Source organism: Motacilla alba, chromosome 9, assembly GCF_015832195.1.
Source record: "Motacilla alba alba isolate MOTALB_02 chromosome 9, Motacilla_alba_V1.0_pri, whole genome shotgun sequence".
Taxonomy (NCBI): Eukaryota; Metazoa; Chordata; class Aves; order Passeriformes; family Motacillidae; genus Motacilla; species Motacilla alba.
The window spans coordinates 9,503,285-9,509,284 of NC_052024.1; positions in this window are offsets into that span (position 1 = coordinate 9,503,285).

The window sequence follows — 6,000 nt, forward strand, 5'->3', positions numbered from 1 at the left end:
CCACCTGGCTGGGGCTCCATCATCCAAGGCAGTGACATTCTCCTATTTTCCCCATCTGGTATTTGCTCAGCAGGGCAATAGAGGTGCACACCCTGTCACCCCACACTGCCATGGTTCAAGCAATGGCTAGTGCTGGTCCTGAAGTACTTTTTCATTCCATTATAGTGCTTTTTTAAATATAATTTATCTGTTCCGAAGACTGAATCCAAAGGTCTCTTGAATTACTCCTCCAAGCAAAGAAGAGAACTATTTAGTGTGAAATGAGAACATTTTTAGGAGAAGTGTTTGTACTGCTATTACTGGTCTCAAACCCAGACTTTTACTAGGGTGAGTGTTCTACTCTCATTGTTAAATCTGGGCAGCCCAAAATACCATCTAGCCTATAATTAAAGGTCACAGAGCACAGTTCTAGCTGACTGTCAAGCCTGCAGTGATCACATACACGGGAATTCACTAAGTCCTTTTCTTAAGAATATTAAATGTAGCTAAATTAAAAGTAAATTCTCAAGGTATAGACTTGACATCATTTTAAAAAGAGGGTAAATGTTCTAAAGCATGGTCTCTATTTCCAGGACACAGCAGAGGAGCTGTGAAGCAGGGGTCTCATGCACAGCCCCTGCAGGTTCACATTTAACAGAGTCCTCAACCCACAGAGAGAATTTGACTCCCAAATGAGCAACACACAATTAGCATGAGAATTAGTCAAAACTCTAGCAATAAGATGACTCAGTCTACTGTATGGGGAACTGAATCTGTAGGCAGGGAAAGTTTGAATGATTTTCTTGTTATTTCTGTTGGCATGTGTGGTTGGTTGGTTTGTGGTTTTTTTAGCGGTAGTGTTGGTTTATCATTAATGCACATCAAATCCGAGGATTTATTACTTAGGGGTAGTTCACGTGTAGTACTATAACTCTCACTAAGAATACTACATATTCAAAGGGCAACAGTTTTTCCACGCTGACAGTTGTTTCTCAAGGGCAGCAGGAGAAGCATCTAGCAGATGACTTCTTAGATCACTGAGCACAAAGGAAAAAACCTCTTCTGTTCTCTAAATATTTTACTCAGCTGCCACTGTCACTCTTCGGGAGTTACACAAGTCTCCTGAGAAGTGGCTCAGGTCTAATCCATGGAGCCTCAGACCTATGATCCGCCTTCTCCAACACATCCAAAATGCCTCAGAGGTGAGTGAGGTGTTCAGTCCCTGCCTGCCTACATATTTAACTTGCTTTTCTGCCTGAGGCCCTTTCTGTCACAAAACCCATGGAAGCTCATGTGAGTCAGAGTGGGAGCAAGAGGAATGCTGTCCTTAGTTTGTCTTTTTATGGTCTCCACAGGTGGTTAGGACTCAGAGTCCCTTTACTACTGCCTAAGACTCTAAAATAGAAAGTTTTCTTCTGAAATATGTCACTTAACTTCATTGTAGGAGAGAGACATCACTTCTTGCAAAGCTCAAATCAAAGAGCCAATACATAGTACCAGCAATTACATTTACTATTTATTACATACTGTGATATATCACACAAGATGTAACATATTAGTATAACACACTACTGCTAAACAGCTCATATTGGTTTACACTGCCAAGAAGGAACACGATATACACCACAGCACTGTGTTAGTTACTATGAGAGTTGCCATCCTGAATTAGTTTGAAGGTCCATCAAGCATGGTATTGACTGACACCAGTATCAGATGTTTAAGGAGGGAGTCCCTATGGGGGCAATTATAGACTAATTTACCCATCAGGGAAATTCTTCTTTAAACTCCATCAATTATACCCTGAGGCATAGGGATTTATATCTCATGTTTTTAATCCTTTCTAACTTAACTCTAGGTTATCTTATTACACTTATATAAATGCTTAACCCTTTTTCAAAGCCTACTAAGCTTATTTCTCTTAGTATAACAATTATAAATTATTCATAACCTTCCAAACATGTAGATAGACAACAAAAATACATGCTAACTTGAAAATTATTAATGGGAATTGAATAAAAATACATTATATGTACCATGGAAAATTCAGCAGGGCTGATCACTGAGAAACCTATCACAAACATTCAACTTAATGTCTTGCAGCAAACTTCTGTGGATTAGATACAAAATTGCATCTAGAATGGCAAAGTTAAGTGTCAAACATAAAAAAAAAAAGAGCAGTGTTTGCTATGTTCTCACCCTATCAGTAAGCCCATTTATATGGTGCTTCCTATGTTACAGTATCCAGTACGTCATCCAGCTTCTCAACACACAGTCACAGATGGAAGTCTGTTTTGTCAGACCTGTAATTCAGCGATTTCATGGAGAATAACACACAGGACTGCTGTGGAATTTGGTAAGAGACCCTGCATTCACATGGAAAGCGGAGAAAATGTCTTTGGCATCCCCCCTCAGTGGCCCCTTGACAGGAAGGCTGTACACAGCTGAAGTTTCCTGCTTGCTGCAGAGCTGCTGGAAATGTACTGAGGTAAGGAGGCATGGGAATCACATCACTGTATTAACAGGCACTTTGCTAGCCAGCCTGAGGAGCTGAACAAAAAAGGTTTATAAAACACAGAGGTAGAGGTCCTGCCTGTTCTGTACATATGATAGGACATAGGTCACATCATGGGATTCAGCAAGGAAAACTGCATGAGCAGTAGGACTTGCCACCTGACCACACTGAGGTCTGGAAAACTTATATTCAGATCTGGAGAAAAATCTGAAATTCACATAATTAATCCCACACAAACACATTAAAGAATTTTTTTTTTTTTAGTTGCTCTGAAACTATACATCAGCTTCCTAAGGACACAAAAGGGACTCTGAAGTTGATTAAAACATGAGCAAATTTTCCTCCAGATAAGGCTACCAGGGTGAGGGAAGGGCTTTCTGGATACAATTTAAATACACTTCAAGGAATAAAGCTCAGCTGCCCTCTGACTGCTGCAACTGCCAAGATTTTTCAAGTGTTTCTTCCTCCTTTCCTACTTTCACCCTGGGAATTTGATGCATGCCCAACTACCATTCCTAGGGGCAATTCACATCTTCTAAAGTGCCTGCTCTGTACAGGGCTGTTCTCTGCTCTCTTGTGCACAAATATAAAAGACAGACCCCCTTCCCCACTCAAACCTCAGTCAATCCACACCAACATCTACAGGCAGGCACAGCAGAGACAGGTTGGGAAGGGGAGGCACTTACCTCTCCTATGGCTTTTTTACTGTGTATAAATCATTCCTTGTCTCCGCCAGAGAGATCAGGGAGACTCCATTCTTGTCCACAGTTCTCTGAAGCCAAAAGTTAACATAAAACTTCCCATAAAATGCCTGCCTTCTAACACAGCAGAAATTAAAAACCCCTGTGTGAATAATTGATGTCACGGCTCACCGGATGAAGAACCAGAAGTATTTCACATCAGTCCCAAAACTTCATTTATCCTAAATGTCATGCAAGATGAAAACATTTGTTTCAGCTCAAGTGCCCCTACTCATTTTCCTGCATATAAAGTTGTTTGGTTTAGGATTAGGGGTTTTTGTTGGATTGGAGGAAGGGACAGATGATGGAAGTTACAGCAGTCAGGGGATTTTTAATAAAATCTAAGGAACTAAATTCTTCAAAAAACCAAACAATTTGCCACTAGTTTGAGCCATCACAGTTGTCACAGGAAATCCAAATTCATATTCCCAAACTCAAGCAAGCACAGAACAATCTGAGCCTAAGTATCCTATATCATATTCCAGCACTGCATCCAGGAGTCTACAATTCCTAAGGATGGAAGGATGCATTAGTAGTATCTCACACCATCTGAACTTGCTCTCTAATCAGCACTCCAGCCCTGACTTGTTTTTCTTCAACTGCAACCACTTCCTGGATTGGAACAGTCTAAGGATAATTTCATGTGAACCAACACTGATTTTCTTAGTGAATACACTCAGGGAAAAAAAAAACCATCACCTAGTATGAAACTAAAGCTGTAATTCTATAAAACTGATGGGCACAACTTCAGAAGCAGCATTAGTGGAAAAACAGAGGATTTCTTCCATTGGTAAGAGATTTTAAGATAGAATAGACCGTACCAACCATGATGGTGCAACTGAACAGGGGAGCATTCAAGGAACTTGCTCACACAAGACACCTTCCCTCTGTATCAGGTACCAAAATCCTGCTTGCACCTGCTCATCTGTGCCTGGAGAGCTGCTCACTAAAAGAATCACTACACCAGCATTACTGTATCACCAACCCCAAAGAGCACTCCAGGACCTGGGGAATACACAACAAATACCAACAGAAGCAAGATTGTGGCTACTTAAAGTACCGCAGGCAATTCCAGACACAATGCTTTGTTGTTTACCAACAGAACGCTATTCAGGTCAAAAAAGCATTTTAGATGCAGCATACTGATTTCTGACTACATTCTACCTATTTAAAACAGCTTCTGCCAGTCACAGAGAACTGAAAAGGTACCTGCTGGCACTCCAGCACTTTTTATCTCTGAAGCAGTAAGTATATTATTTAGGAGCATCATTATTGGCAACATTTCAGAGCCATTCAGTGCCAGAATTTTTAAAATCTCATGTATAATTAAACATCTATCCACGGCTGGAGTGTAAGACAGAAGGGAACAGTGCAGACAGATTCCAGTCCCCTGACTAAGGGGTCACTGGGAGACAATTCACCAAACTTGCTTTTTAAAAAGTCAGAATAAACCTAGACATGATTTTTTCCCTTAGTTATTATTGGTAGCAAATAACTTATATTTTGTTACTCTAAGACCTAAGATAAAACACCTTTCCCTATGGGATAGCATCTAGCCTCTGAATTCCAGTTGCCCATCCACTACAAATATCCTTATCTTTTGAATACCTGACAAATGTTGCATTTCCCAGCAGAAAAATCCTTTTTTTCTAGTCCTAACAGGTTTCCCAGCACAGACACCACACTGCCTCTCAATGCTCCTTTGATAGGCTTTCCAATTCAGTGTGCTCTGGTCGATGACCCACACTCACCACAACTCCACATTTTACCACCTCAGAAGGTCTCTAGAGAGGTGCTGTACACTGAGCTAAGGCTCCCAAGGCAGCAATCAAGTCACAATAAGCAGAGGAGGAAAATCCTTTTCTAGTGACATAGACTGAGTGACTCTAAGGCAATTCAGAGGCATTTTTATTCTCTCCTTACAGAAATACATTAACACACTGAGGCTCTAAAATTAACCCAGAATGTACATTGATCTGAAGTTGTACAATATAAGCCTGCTGGTGGTCCCAGACACAGCAGTAGTGGAAATGCTGCAGACTGAAGTTACTTTTCAGCAATCAGGCAGAATGCTGTTTGAGCACGAAATGTTTAAAAATTGCATTTTTCAAGGGCAAATTATTGTGCTTAAAAACACAGAATGTAGTGCTGGGTAGTGCTAGGCCAGCCTGATATCACATAGAAATATCAGAAGAGAAATACCCAGCATAAAACTACACACAAAAAAAAATAGAACAGAAAGTTCCCAGAACAGAAAAGAGCATCTGAATCTAGACAGGACTGCACTACAGCTGAAATGCCATCTACCTATGCACTGAATCACAACCCTCAAGTCTGTAGATATTCCTCAAGGAAAAAAAAAATTTAAGTCCAAAATTAGTTCACAATTTCTACTTTTGTTCACAGCATGGTTATGCAGTAAAGTTCAATTAAAATAAGCTGTCAACAGCCAGAGTTTCCTTTCCATTTGTCTGATTCCAGAAAAGTGGATTCCTCACAAAGAAAACTCATTTCCAGTGAAGCAAGCAAGGTACCCTCATCAACTGTAGAAACAAATCTCCACTTTTTAAACTAAGGCACAAATAATGAAACTTTCACTGACTCCACTCCCATTAGCACACCCAGGGAACTCAAACAGGTGAGAAGGTGAGAACAGATCCACGTCAGAAGCAGCATATGCTTCCTCACACATTACACCTCAGGCACCTGTCCCAGCAGCCTTGCTTCATCTGCCATGCTCCTCACAACCAGATCCACATCCAGTCTGTT